Source organism: Apis laboriosa, unplaced genomic scaffold (genome assembly GCF_014066325.1).
Source record: "Apis laboriosa isolate Shangri-la unplaced genomic scaffold, ASM1406632v1 scaffold34_cov151, whole genome shotgun sequence".
Classification (NCBI taxonomy): Eukaryota; Metazoa; Arthropoda; class Insecta; order Hymenoptera; family Apidae; genus Apis; species Apis laboriosa.
Window position 1 is genome coordinate 8,777,334 of NW_025222928.1, and position 16,091 is coordinate 8,793,424.

The 16,091-nt window shown below is 35.2% G+C and overlaps 1 protein-coding gene across 1 annotated transcript in view; it reads right to left on the reverse strand.

The window, feature by feature from the left end:
* The window catches only part of LOC122714662 (cyclic nucleotide-gated cation channel alpha-3), a 128,367-nt gene extending 122,788 nt beyond the window's left edge, over positions 1–5,579 (reverse strand). The window contains exon 1 of the mRNA XM_043936195.1: positions 4,051–5,579. The gene's annotated coding sequence lies outside the window, so the exon portion shown is untranslated. The remainder of the gene's footprint in view (positions 1–4,050) is intronic.
* Between the last annotated feature and the right edge of the window lie 10,512 nt (positions 5,580–16,091).

A 16,091-nucleotide genomic window follows, 5' to 3' on the forward strand; every position in this document is an offset into this window, starting at 1 on the left:
TTTCGTCGAAAATCGATGCGACTGCTCGATTTATTCTCGTATAATGCATAAATTTCCACAACACAGTGAGAAACAGAAATAGCCGTGAAAAGAAAAAAAATGAAGAGGAAAGAGAGGGTGGAGAATTAAAAGTTGGAGATAAAAATAAAAACATTCGTCTTCTTTCTTTCTTTCCTTCCTTTCCGTTGCAAAATCTATGTTTCACAAAACTGGTGCGAAAAAGTTGTGAAAATTTCTTTTTTTTTCATATATAAATATCAAACGCGAGACGCTCGTTTGTATAGAATGAATCGAGGGTAATAACGCACGAATCAAACGAGTACACGAGGAAAAAGATTGGAAGCTATCACGTTACGTATTATTTAGCTTGATTCGGCTTTGAAAGTTACAAGCGCCTACGGCATAGAAGAATGTCACGAGTAGTACCTTAATAGTATACTCCTTCAATCGACTATACGTTTCAAAAGCATGTAGTAGGACTTTCAACTTTCGAACAGTATAAAACGTGTGTCTCAAATTTCTCCATATCCCCTCTCATCTCTTACATATGCATTGAATTATAACTTTAAAACAGCTCGATCTCTCGTTATGGAACACTGTTATCCATCTCCTTTTATTCATTCCACCTTCGCGTATGAATGAATAATTTTATTCATTATCCACCGGTCCAATTATGTATATTCGCCGGATGAAACACGATTTTTTTTCAAAATCACCCTCCCCAGTGTTGGAAAACTGGGAGGAAACCAAGTTTAATAGAAAAATTGATACGCTTTCAAAGTTGGAAACACAGTTTAAAGCCGTATCTGTTAAAAGTTCATAATTGAATCCTCCAGGACACGTACGTAACTTATATTCTCCTACCAACGTTATTTTATTCCATCGTACAATTTTTCTTCGAATGAATACGTTAGAGGAGGAAGGGATTTTGATATTGACTACAACCTGAAAGTTATTATTTATCATCTTCTTATTAAAAAATCAATCATCGATTCTTCCCATTTCCCCGATACGTCAGGCTTAAAACTTAATCGCAGTTTTTACGACTGACCTGGCTTCGTTCAATCCGGGAAATATCTCTTTCGGCCGGATATCTCGTTCCTTATAAATTTGCCTGAATTTTTATCGCCTGTATCCATTGATCGACTATCGATCGGCCGCTCGATAAGCGATCCAGAAACTATAATCTTGCGATTCTTCACGGATGAAATGCTCTCTCTCTCTCTCTCTCTCTCTCTCTCTCTCTCTCTCTCTCTCTCTCTCTCTCTCTCTCTCTCTCTCTCTGCTTAAAGAGTTCCCGCGCGGAAACTTGACGATCGAATTTCCTTCGAGCACCGTCCTCGATCCGAGCTTCTATGTGAGATTAATAAGCCACTTGATTTCACTTTACGGTCACATTCGTTCCGGCCCGATCCGGATTCCTTCGCGGGATTTCGTGATAGGAATGGCGAGTAACATCTCGGCAGCGCCATTGATACCGAATTCGGGATTTTTAGGGGAAAAATTTTTGCAAATCTGCGTAATATCCTCGTATTGAATTTGCGGTGAACTGCACTCGAATTTTGAACGAAGGGAAAAATTTTGTAAATCTATGGTAACGTAACATCTTGCCACTCTCGTACAAGTTCGAGTTTTAAATTGCGAAAAATTCTGCAATATCCTGTGTAACATCTTGATATCGACGCGATGAATTCGAGTTTTAAAGGGGAAATTTCTGCGATTCTGCGTAATATATATTGCCATTGACGCGAGTTGAATTTTTATATGAGTTTTAAGCGAAATATTCTGCGATTCTTCGTAACATCTTGCCATTAATATCGAATCGAATTTTAAACAAAAAATTCTTCGATTTTGCATAACATCTTGTCATTGATATGAATTTTTATATAAGTTTTAAGTGAAAAAAAAAATTTGCAAATTTATTTAATTAACTTTGCCATTAATATGAATTTTGAGTTTTAAATAAAAATTTCTACGATTTTGGATAATATCTTGTCATTAATATGAATCGAATTCGAGTTTTAAACGAAAAATTGTACGATTCTGGATAACATCTTGCCATTGACACGAGTTAAATTTTTATGAGTTTTAAGCAAAAAATTCTCTGATTTTGCATAAATATGAATCGAATTTTTATATAAGTGAAAAAATTTATTTAACTTTGCCGTTGATACGAATCGACTCTTTTTATATAAATTTAAAGTGAAAAAATTTTCAAATTTATTTAAAATTCATTAACCTTCCCATGAATCGATTTTGAATTTTAATCGAAAAATTGTACGATTCTGCGTAACATCTTTCTATTGACACGAGTTTTTGTAAAAGTTTTAAATGAAAAAAATTTGCAAATTTATTTAATCTTACCATTAATATGAATCGATTTCAAGTTTCAAAGAAAAAATTCTGCGAATCTGCGTATATTTTTTGAATAAATCTACTGATATAACGTTCGATGATGCTGCATTCGTATTTTTGCAATCAGCGTTTCGACGATTAATAATGTTTAATAATTGAAAACGAAAGAGGAGAAATGAAGGTTAATTACAGGCAAATGGCAATTCTTTTTAGGATTATTATTAACTTTGTCTTTCTACGTTCGAAATTATACAATATAGCAAGGGCAATAAAATATTTATAAAACAGCTTTGAGATACGACGATATATTATCCGCGATATTCACAGCGAACGCGATATTCACAGCGAACGCAGTATTCGTACAGTGTTAATAACGAGTTCACGTTTATTCCTATGTATTATGTTTATATAATATTCGTTTGACAAAATTCCACGCAGTTTCTCTCAACAAGAACAACGTGCTTGAATAAATATTCCATTGTCTCTAACGTTGTAACGATGTGTTATGTCTCCTACCTCTGTATATCGTATCCATGGAAGGAGAATTAATTACCAAACAGTTGATGCAACGATGTGAAAACATTGCATACTCCATACAACCAATTTAATATTTATACAAGAAATCAAATTTTGAAAAAAAAAAGAAATGTGTTAAATTGTACATAATTGAGAAAAATATTAATGCACAAATAAGTAATTTAATACTTTCAATTCATTATACATCAAATATCAAAATTTCCACCACTTTGTCATATTTCCTTGAAAAAGTTTCTTTCGAAAAGAATCTCGATCTCGAATCGATTTTACGCTATACAATCCATCGTCGATAAATATTAACCTTGCCTTGAAACGAAAGCAAACGCGATATATTAATACACAGAATAGTTTAAAATTTTAATTCATTATCCATTACATATATCGAATATCAAAGTTTCTTCCATTCTTGGTTCCATTTTCTTATATTTCCTCAAAAAACTTCTTTCGAAAAGAATCTCGATTTCGAATCAATTTTACATTACCTATACAATCGATCGTCGATAAATATTAATCTTGTCGAAAAGTGATATATTAATACAAAATATTAATTAAAAATATTAATACTTTTATTTCATTACCCATTATATGTCGAATATCAAAATTTCCTCCATTTCCTTATTTCCTTATTCCCTCAAAAAAGCGATCTCGAATCGATTTTACGCTATCTATATAATTAATCGTCGATAAATATTAATCTCGAAACAAAAACAAACGCGATATAATGAAAAGAAACGCGATCACTTCCATCTCGAAAGAGTTAATACCGTTTAATAGAAGGACAATTAATACGACACATACTCGTTGGATTAAACCGGTTCGATGGTGGTTGGTTGCCTGTAATAACGAGCTACTAAGTACCCAACCAGTATCCATCGTGCGCCCACTCACGGTTATATAAGCGCGCACGTGAAAATAGATGCACCAAACTATATTCCTAATTTTAATTCTTGATCTTACTTATAACAATTTAAGAACGAAACGAATTCTACGAAGGATTCTAAAGATCTCTTTATTCTTTCGAATAGAATCCCTCCAATAATTAATTATAATAGAAAAAAAATCGTTAGAATTAAAATTACTCTCTTTTGGGTTATTTTACAAAAATATCTTTAAAATAGTTTAACGAAACGCACGTGTGTGAAACGATATCATACGTACCGATCCTCGTTGAAGCACGTTGCGGTTGCAAGACGAAATGATCGATTGATCATTGAGCGACACACTAGGCGCGAAATAGTACGTCGGTTGGAACCCACAGCGACACCAGCGACGAAACACATTCACACTCGCGGAACACACCTCCTTCACCTATCTTCTCTTCGCAACAAGTTGAGTTTCCGATTCGACACTTTCTTTTTTTTCCGTGAAAAACAAAAATTCTCTCCAACCGTGGAGAAAAAGTTGTCGAATGAACGATTCTTCAAAGATTATCACGTAGATATAATTGCTATACAACGAAAGATAAAAGTTTTGTCTCGTAGTGCTGATTCGTTCACCGTTTTTACGTGAAGCTCCGTTCGTACAAAGTATAGGAAGCTGTCCCTTCGAATATCCCTATTTCATTGGCTTAAACTTTAATTTAGAAGACACTTGAGAATCGCGTTGAAAATCGATGAGAAATAGAACATGATGATATCCGTGACGTGAAACTTTGTTCGACTCTCTCTCTCTCTCTCTCTCTCGTCGAGTAGATCCGAGTCGTTCGAAAGGTTAAGGTCGGCAGACGGAATCGGCGGGCCACAAAAAAAAAATACGACACATCGTGGATCCAGCGTGGACGTTTCGTTACAAGTGTTATCGATTCGCACGTTGCACAATCTCGCGTAACTTTTTCGTCGTCCAATCGGGAGTCGCGAAACAACACGACGCGTAAATGGCCGCTTTTACATTCAGCGAGCAACACGTGCGCGCCTTCTCGACACCTTTTCTCCTTCTTTTTCGTCTATCTCTCTTTCGTAAGAATTTTCGTAAGAATCATAGTGATGAAAAAAGGTGGAGAGAAATATGAACACCACCATCCTCCTCCTCTCTTCGACAAGATTCGAGAGGAAGAAAAACGGGAATTACTTAAATAGTAAAGGGAAAGAAAGTTCGAATCCTCGTGGTGGAGACGAGTCACGATAGTGGATGGTGCACGCGTTGGAAGGCAGTGTGGATGAATGATGAGCAGCATCAGAGGGAGAGGGGGGGAGGGGAGGAGGGCCACGTTCTCCTCCTCCTCGCGTCGGCTCGAAGCGTCTCTCGTCAGTGGCGTGCGACAGTAGCGTCGTTCTTCCTCCTTTTCCTCGCCAAAGAACGTGGACGAATCGACGAAGCGGCGCGTGCACTCATCGCGGAAACGGGAAGGTTGGACGCCTCGGGTTCACGAAGCGGAACGACGACGGTGCCGCGATGACAAGCATCACTACATTCTCGACCCAACACCGCCAACGATTCGGGGCACACGCGCGAGAAACGTGAAGCGTCACATGATCTCCGCTACGACTACGGATCACGATGCGACACCTTTCGCGACACCGAGAGCAAAAGAGGAACGAAGAGGAACGAAGAGGAAGGAGGAAGAAGAGGAAAGTGAGCAGTTCAAAGAAGAGAAAGAGAAAGAGAAAGAGAAAGAGAGAGAGAGGGCAGGAGGAGGAGGAGGAAGAGAGCTGGTTGCGTGCGGATCGGTGGAAATGTCGCCGAGGAGAGGAATCAGCGTATTCGCCGGTGGCGCGGATCAAAAGAGAGAAAAAGAGAAAGGAAAAAAGGAAAAAGAGAATGGTAACGCCGGTTTCTCCTCCTTGGTTGGCCGGGGAGCGGCTATGGCGGTGGCCTGGCTCTTACTGCTGGTGCTGGTGGTGCTGGTGCTGCTGCCGGTGCTGCTGCCTGCTGCTTCCCTTGGTGCGGGGGAAACGATTATCTCGCAGCATCCCCATCGCGCAGGACCGATCCGTGGCGGCGCGAGCGCCGAGTCGAACGAAGATGCCGAAAAAGGGAGTGAGCCAAGTGGACGAAAGAGGGCGCTGGTTGAACAGAGATCGTACATCCTTTCCTAACCAGTCGAAGGGTGTATGCTCGAGCATGGAACGAATAGAGAGAGAGAGAGAGAGAGAGAGATCAAAGCCGGATGCTTTGAGGGATACGGGAAGGACAAGGATGGGAAGAGGAAGTAACGAGACGGTAGGAATGGATGATGTGGATTAAAGAACGACGGGAATGAGGTGAAGGACAAAAAACAAGGGGAAAGGGGGGGAAGGGGAGAGGAGAGGGAGAGGTAAGGTCGTCGTCGCGAGGAAGCGATTTTTAATCGGCACGCGTCATTCGTATCGACGAATTTTTCCTCGAGAAAGAAAGAAGGAAAGAGAGTCGCAAGAAATGAGGAAAAGAAAACGGGGGGGAGGACGGGAGAGGGAGAGAGATCGTAACCGATACGACGCCACAACGATTCGAACACAAGTGTGTATTAATTGGACAAAAATTCATTTTTAAATAATGTAAAAAATAATTATTTCGATGTAACGGATTAAACAAAATAGATATATATAGGCAAAGAGAACTAATACGGATAACTGATCAGTCGCATTTCAATAAGTTGAGAAGCATTTAAAATTTCAATTTTGTAACGGATATAATATCTCGAAACATCTGTTTTAATTTAAAATCATTATAAATTATCGATAAGTTTTTTTGTTTCTTTTTTTTTTTTTTTTGTAAATTAAACTTAAAATTCAAGTAATTACTTTAAATATTAGAAATTCACGCGATGTTCTTACAATGTTCTTTTCAATTTTATAATTTTCAATTTCATCGTTTTTATCGTTGTTTCGTTAAATTATCACTGTTTAGGCCTATATCTATCGGATAATTTATAGGAAAGGATTGTCGAGAATATAGCAAATAGCCATAATTTCTTTTTTTAATTTTTTCTTTAATATCTATTTTTTTAGAATATCATTCCATTTCTCAAGGTCCAGTTTATCGTACGTTATCAAATTCGAAACGCTTTCCAAGTTAATTGCTACAATTTTTTCGCGCGTTTTTATTCAAGAATTCAAATCACAAATATTTGTATATTTATATATTTTTTATATATCTTATTATTATGTATTTTCTTTTTATATATTCTTTTATATACACTTAGTCATATTTTTATGTTATATAAACATTTTTAACGAAATAATAAATTATATAATAAAAAGCAATATCGTTTTCTAAAAATTAAATAAGTTCAAAATCGAAAAAAAAAATAATTATATCTAGTTAGCTCCTATTATTCGAAACAGCTGTGCGATGCGAAAAAAGAAAAAAACTAATGAACGAAACTACTGACGCTTGAGAAATTCCAAGGGGAAGGGAGGAGACAAGATTCGAATCGTATATCTCGTATTACGTAATACTTTACGTTTTCGAACGGAAGAAGCGTATGCGACTGTTTAAGACACTCTTGTATTTGCCCCAATATTTCCAAAGAACGGTTATGGCGCGCGATTTCTTTCGTATCGGCGTTTACCCACGCAAAATAAATGGATTGTCACGTGATAAATATCGGGGGAGGAGGAAGATGAACAGAAGCAAAATACTCGTCTTTACTTTCAAATCTATTTTCCACGAGTATCCTCGAATGGAATACGAATACGTGATTGTTCGACTTCTTTCCATGCCTCGCTATTGGTAAGTAAAACCGAAGTAGATAGTTGTACACGAGAGCGTGGTTGACACACAAAGAAGGAAGACACGAGGTCATAAAAAAATCGCATAAAATCCCCCTTATTCTCGAGATCAAAAGAGACAGCTATTTCTGGAGGAGGGGAGGAGGGCATATAAGAGGGAAAATTATATATTCCAGGGACAGTGATGGGCAAAATTGTAATAACATTTCAAAACGTAATAACATTTACGAATAATTGTAACGGCATACGAGAAGTGAATCGACTATAATACTTATAACGAATAAATATTATTCCAAGCATTTTAATAAGTAATTACTTGAAGTAGTTTTATTTAAAATTTTTAACTAGTTACTTTTTACTTTTTGGCCTAATTCTATCCAAGGGAAACGATGACTGGCCAATAAGCCTAATGTAGCGCGCAATAAGTCACGCCTGTATAGTAGGATCCAGCTGCGCCAAACGGCGCATGAGCGAACTTTGCACGCGTCGTATCTTGCACGAGTGCGAGTCACATATCTTTCGCGTCGATTCTCTCTTAATGAGAGGATTAGAAAGAAAATTCAACGCGAGGAATGTTGACCAAATTTGTAAAATATATAATCTGCGAAACATTCAGAAGTATATAGTTAAGGTCAATGATATTAGAGGTCGGTCTCTTCTTCTTTTCGGTGTGATTTCATTTCGTTGACAGGAATTGAAATGCAATTAAAGCGGATAGAGTTTTTTTGAGCGCGCGAGAAATGGATCCGCCTTTAACCCTTTTTTTTTTAGGGAAAAAATTCCCAAAAAATATCGATTCGACTCGAGAATACGAGAAGCGAAATTATACAGAAGTAAATCTTCGTGTAGTTAGTATACCAATGCGGTTGAAATTCATTTGTATATTACGATATCGAGTAATCCATCTTTTCGTTTGAACGAACGTTAAATGCACGTTTCATAAATTTTCATTCATAAAATTTATTTTAAATTTTATTTTAAAAATTTTATTTATTTATTTTAAAAATTCCCTCCTTTTCGAAAAGACGGTAAATGTACGCGCTCTATGATGGACGGGGAAAAAATAATAAACTACCTTCGAGCGAAACGTCAACGTCGTAACGAAATTTGTACACGAATACATCGAACTTTCACGATGAATAACTTGGAAACGAATGTGTCGCGACCATGTATCATTCCATCAATGTTATAAATCCAGAGACATTCGTCCAGAGAACATTCCCTACCCCTCGACTTGAAACTCTAGATGATATAACTTATAACGAATCTTTTCACGATCACTACAAGATGGATGATCAAAATTATTGGCGGCGCACAGTAATTCGAATAATATATATTAACTAGAAAAAATTCATTTTCAAATTTATAAAAAAATAATTGTTTCTTATACGTTGAAATTTTAAATCCTCTTTTTAACAAATTTAAAAAAATACACGTATATAGAATTAATTCAACAGTTGTGAATTCTGTAAATTTTTTAAGAAGCATATTTAAACTTCAATTTCAAACATCTATTTTAACTTAAATCATTATAAATTATCTATAAGTTTTTTATTTCTTTTTTTTGTAAATTAAACTTAAAGGTAAATAATTACTTTGTGTATTTATTGATTTTTTTTCTATTTTATTCCAAATTATATTGTATCTTTTATTTTTCTATATATCTTTTATATATCGATTACTATGTATTTTCTTTTTTTTATTCTATATTAATTAAATGCAACGTTAATCTTTTCATATATATATATATATATATATATACATAGATTTAGTTATATTTTTATATGCACATTTTTAAAGAGACTATAAATCATACAATAAAAAGCAGAGTATCGTTTTCTAAAAAATTAAATAAAACTCCGTATAACCTCAAAATCGGGGGAAAAAAAAAAATTTTCTTCAGTTACCTTCTATCGTTCGAAATTCTGTGGTTATGCTAAATACATTGAATTCTCTCTCAACTGGAACGTATACGAGTCTGTAGTAATTGATCAGAGTCGGACCGGATTGATCCTATCCGGTCACCGTGGTTCGACGAACCTTGCCGCAAACGAGAACCGCGGAAAATTTATCGATCGTTTCGATGCTTCGCTTCGAAAACAACGAAAGGTTTCAAAAAGGCCCTTTACATTTTCGCATCCATCGATTCGAACGACCTTGTCTTCTTTATTCCTTGACATCGTGAAATTATATAGCTGAATACGTACTCGTTAGATGCACCCTTGAGAATTAGAAGAACTAGTCTCTCTCTCTCTCTCTCTCTCTCTCTCTCTCTCTCTCTCTCTCGTTCACTCGCTCGCTCTTTCTTTCTCGCTCGTTTGCTCGCTCTTTCTTTCTCGTTCGTTTGCTCGCTCTTTCTTTCTCGCTTGTTTGCTCGCTCGCTCTCTCTCTTTTGCTCGTTCGCTTGCTCGCTTTTTCTCTCTCACTCATTCGCTTACTCGTTCTCTCTGTCTAGTTCTTACCTTTGATTCCTCGAGAGAGAGAAAGAGAAAGAGAGAGCGCGCAAACCGTTACTGCGATATGAAAATTGAAAATTGTGGAATATTCGCGTGGAATTCGTTACACTATACTTCGTCACTACGAATACATCCGTAGATTCAATCTTCTTCTGTTTCTGAGACAGTGAAAAATTTCGATTTTTGTTTTAAGATTTTTTTCTTTAAACGAAAAGATATATATATATTCGATATCTTCGATATCTTCGACGTTCGATCGAAAAAAGAAGAGGGGAGATGTAAATCTGCTGCTGGAAGGAATATATATAGTAGGATAAGGATAAAAATCCTTCCTTTATTAAAAAGATATTACATCTCAAATTGAATATATCGAGGGAGGAAAATAATTTTTGGAAAAAGAATATCCGATACCGCACGGATGCACGGATTTATTCATCTCCCCCTTCTTCATTTCCCCCCTCCCCCCTCCCTTATCGTTTATTCCCTGTTATCAAGTTATCGATTATTGATAGCGTGCATTAGCGTCGTCAATGGTTATTCTAGTATCGTTCGTTGCCCGATGCTTTTCATTACAGGAATATCATCCAACAGTTGCCAATATGGCGGTCGTTATTCGAGACAATGGAGTCGTATGAATTAAACCACGACTTGTTTGCGGACGGGTTATCGGGAAAAATCGGTTGGATATTTTCAGAAAAAGTTGAAGAAACGACGAAGGAGAAGAAATTTTCTCTCTCTCTCTCTCTCTCTCTCTCTCTCTCTCTCTCTCTTTCTGTTTCTCCTAACCTACTCGACCTGGTTGCGAAAGAAGTAAGATACCGGCGACATCCGCGCTTCGAAAAATTGCTCCCCTTTTTTTTTTTTTTCTTTCTTTCTTTCTTTCTTTGCGGTCAATGGGTCTATTCATTCGAAACAGAATAAATAGAAATCTGTATCATTCGAATAATTTCGATTTGTTTCGTCTTTGTTGCCGTAATCTTTTTTTTTTTTTTTTGCATTTGCAATTTGAAAACGTTTGATGAATGAGATTATAATCGTCGTTAGTGCAACGATTATATATATTATTAATGGATGACGAGTATTCATCGTTGGACGATTATAAACATTGATACGTAACGATGAGCATTCAATGCTCGAACATNATTTGAAAACGTTTGATGAGTGAGATTACAATCGTCGTTAGTGCAACGATTACATATATTATTAATGGATGACGAGTATTCATCGTTGGACGATTATAAACATTGATACGTAACGATGAGCATTCAATGCTCGAACATATAACAGTCATCAGTACATAGCGAGCGTTCATTATTGAGTAGATCATATTTAGTAGTATTCACCATTGGAGAATTATATTCGTTAGTACATAACGAATATATTGGATGTCGTTGGTATAGAGTGAACATTCAATAAATTGGAATACACAGTGAACGTTCACAATTTAATGATTATAGTATAGTATATAGTGAATAATTATTCATTCATCGTTAATACACAGCAAGCATTCACCATTGGACGATATAGTTATTTCACTACTGAATTATTATAGTTAGTATACAGTGGACAACTATATTCATCGTTAATACGGTGAACATTCACCATTGGACGTCTGTATAATTAGTATACAGTGAACGTTCATCACTGAATGATTACACAGTTATTACACAGAAAATATTTACCATTGAATAGCTATATTCATTGTTAGTATACAGCAAGCATTCATCATTAGAAGATTATAATTAACATACAATTTACTATTGAACAACTATACTTGATACCAAGTGACTATTCATTATTGGAAGATTATAGTTAATATATAATAAACATTCACCACTGAATATATAATTAATAAAAACAGTGAACGTTCATCATTGCACAGCTATATTAATCTTTAGTACATACTGACGATTACAGATGTCGTTAGTATACAGTGAACATTCAATGCTGGACGAGTGCAGTCCGTTGCTAGTACAGAGCGAGCGTTTGCCATAATGAACAATTATTATAGCTATGTCGATGAATATAATATAATGTATATAATACATAATAATGTACGATAAATGTTCGATTGTATAAATAGCCATTAATACACATACGAGGATTCAAACGAATCGAAAATAACATCGAAAACAATGAAAAATAAATTTCAAGTCATCCTTTCTTCGAATCGTCTACCGATTATCTTTATTGCGTGCAAATAATGTAATAGGACGCGTATACGTTTCCCTGGAATTTATTATCTCCCTTGTTCAAATTTTCAAATCGAATTGTTTGCGACTCTTATTAAATCATATTACATCCTATTTTCTTGGTAAACGATGTTTGTGTTCTTCCCTCCGTTCCCAGTTACACAGAATTCTCATGGGATAGGTAGCAATGCTCGAATCAATAATCTGACGGGGTAGTTTTCCATTTCCAGAAGAAGAACAAATCTAAAAGAAAAAAAATCTAAAAGATATTCTACTCACGGTTTTCCATTCTTATCCATCATTTTCTTTTTTTTTTTTTTTTCGAATTTCGATTAACAACACGCTACAACTCTTGTTCTACAATTGGTATCTTTAAAAATAGCGTATTTTATCTCCTTTCACCTTCGTCCAAAATCCCTAATATTTTTGCACTTTTCACGTTCAAGATGTAATGGAAGTTCTCTATTTTATTTCTCCTTTTTTCCTTTTTCTCTTTTTCTTTTTTTTTTATTTCACGTTTTTTTATGCTTGATATTTGTAAAAAAAAAATCTAGTTTACAAATAATTTCCCAATAACTTCTATGATCAAGATTTTTTATTTTCGTCAAAATTCCTCCACAAAAAAGAAAATATCATCCATCTTTCCCTGATTCTAAGAATCATTTTTTTTTACAATATATTAATTATCACTAACAATTGATAATTTTTGTTCGTGAAAAATCTCCACGAAACGCGTTTCGCCCACACACATACTTATGGCGTTTCTCTTCCAAATAATAATCATCGAGGAATATTCCAATTTTGTAGCCAGAGGCGCAACAATGTTCCTATAATTGGAACATTGGAGATTTTTCTCCTTGACCAAATTGACCCACCTGGATTTCGCATCAACGCGCAATCGAATATCATTTGATTGATAGAGGAGAAGAAGAATGTCAAAAATCTTGCTTCCGATCAAAGATAGGCACGAATCCTTAATCTCGCGCGCTTATGAAACTTTAACAATCTCGAAACTCGCATTGTGCGCGAGATCAAAATCGAGTGACTTTTAATGCTTTTATATCGATTTAAAATATCAGACACGATAATTTTGTTATAAAAAAAAAAAAAAAGAAAAGAAAAAGAATTCGAGTTGATTAAAAATTATAATATTGCGCGCGATACTAAAAACGCGCGAGACACGCGTTGAATCTTATTATTATTTCCATCTCGTAGTTTGTTTGCTTCGCGACAACGAGTCGAGATTATTGCGCGAGATATCGAGAAAATTCGAGCCGCGCGGATCGTTCATCACCGAGGATGATGAGATGGAAGATTCTGATAAAAATTATGAAGATTAATCTTGTCTAAAGTGACCTCGTTTCTTCGTCAACGTCACTGCCGTTGCTTTTTAATTTACCGATATTTGTCTTCGTTGCTTAATTTCGGTTAGTTATCGGATAAGCAGTGGAACGAAATGCGTATGTATCTTCTCGCGTCAATCAACTTCGTTATAACTTCGAATTGGAAGATTATTTGTTTATTTTTAAAAGTTCTTTTAATTCTCTAGTTAAAACGTATTCAAGTATTATCATATCACATGTAAAGAAAAAAACAAAACTTGGTCAGGAAATAGAGAAAATCGTGCCGTTGAAGCCATTTTTTGTTTTATTCCGATATCTCTATCCGTTGCCGAGATATAAAGATACAAAGTTTCTATAACGTTTAACACGGTGCAGAAGTTATGAATGGACCTAGTGACTCAGATATTTTCCAAGAATCGCGCCTTTCGCTTGTTTCGAGTTTGGGATAGGTCGGTGAGAACGAGATCCGAGCAAGCGACGAAAAAGAAGACAGTAAACGATCGAAAATTATCCTTTTCTTCACATGACGATATTTCAAGAACCGCAAGTCGTATCGAGATAAATAAAAATACATTTTAAAGAATAAGATTCCACGCCTCTAACGATCTCTCATTCGTCGATTGAAAGTCATTATCTTCGAAGTTATAGCGGTTCAAAATTTTTCTAATTTTAATAGAGTTCGATCGAGTTTCCATTTGTCTTGAGTTTGGAATAAGCAAGACAAGATGCGAGCAAAATGTCGAGTAAGGATAGTATAAATAAAAATTATGTGTTTCTTTATACGATGATATTTCGGGAACCGGAAGTCGTATCGGGATAAATAAAAATGCGATTTAAAGAGCAAAATTTCGCGTTTCTAACGATCCTTCATTCATCGATTAAAAATCATTATTTTTGGAGTTATAATAATTTAAAGTTTTCTTAATTTTAATAAGGCTTTATTACGTTAAATGATTAAAAATTATCCTTTTCTTTACACGATGGTACTTCAGGAACCGGAAATAGTATCGGGATAAATAGAAATACGTTTTAATAGAATTCAATCTAGTTTTAAATTATTGATACGTATGTTTGTAAGAGAATTATAATATTTAAAGATACATAAGAAAAGTTAGTTGCGTGAAGATACTTATTTATGGAAAATGCAAAAAGTTTTTTATTCTATTAATATTTTCGAAACACCAAAGTTTTCTCACTTTCAGATACACACATTTCAAGTTTTTCAATTTATTCGGAAACAATTCTACTAAGTAAAAAGTTTCGTCTTGACCTTTTCTCGGTACAGCACAATAATGGAGAAGAGAATTGCGACAGCTCTTTATACCCGTGGAGCACTTTTTAACTTACGAGGCAATTTATCGAAATTCTTTCGTATTTATATTAAATAAATACGTATTGCCTTGCTGTTAAAAATCCAATTGTGAAGCGTTACAAATAACAATTCAGCCTAGAATTAAAAGAATCACGTTTCTAAGAAGAACGCCGTTCTCTGTAATTTTTATAACAACATCGAGTCGAAGAACTTAAATTTCCTTAAGCTTAAACTTCGAAAGTTCTCGTTTTAATGCCTTCATCATAAGTCACGTCTCTCAACTATGGGGTTTCCATGGTTGCTCGATTAAAGGCGAAACACGGTTAAAGATAAACTCTCGTTCAAACTGTTCTTTATCACGAGAGTTTAGTGAACTTCGAGTTTCGATTTCGACACGCTGATTATGGCAATTTATGTTTTCTTCATATATGATAACGTGATTATTCTTGTTATAAAGATAAAATAACTAACTTTAAAATTCATCTTCTATTTTCAAGCGAATATTTTTAAATGACTAAAAAAATTACAGACATGTTATCTTTAATACCAACGAATGGACAGCTTTGAAAGATTATCTATTCTAAAGATCGGACGAACACTTTTAATATTCTTTCTTCTAATACGTTTCATACAGAAGAAATAATACGAAGGAACGAACCATTTAAAAGAGATTGATTGCTATTACATCAATTATCAGCATTATTAAAAATAGCAACGAGATAAAAGTTTCACCGTAAGAAATACACGAATTGAATTTTTCTTCTGGCGTGGCGCTACTGTCTATCACAATTTCCTGTAATTTCTCGGAAATAAAGGATCGGCCACGATATCGTTACCAACTCCCGTCGAATAAGGTGCCTTGAGTAGCTGGCTTGAACTTCAGCCGAATATCAGCGCCAGCCACGTTCACGTCGATTAATGCAACTAATCGATCAATCTAATTTGTCGATTTAACGTAAAGTCGAATGTTGCGGACAGTGGCGCACTTAAGTCGATTGCTTCTTTGATTTACCTTCCAACTTTCCAACTTACGGTCGAATCGCCGTATTCGTCCGTAATTAATTCTCGTCTCCTGAAAAACAGACGAATAAATCGAGAATCTAGAATCAATTTTTTCGATAAGAATTTTAATTTAAAAAAAAAAAGGAGTAATTGATTCTGCCTGAAATCGATTCGATGACAAATGAAATTTTTATATAAGTGAAAATTTGATTTCTGTTGTCTGAAAAATCGATGAAGAAACTTTC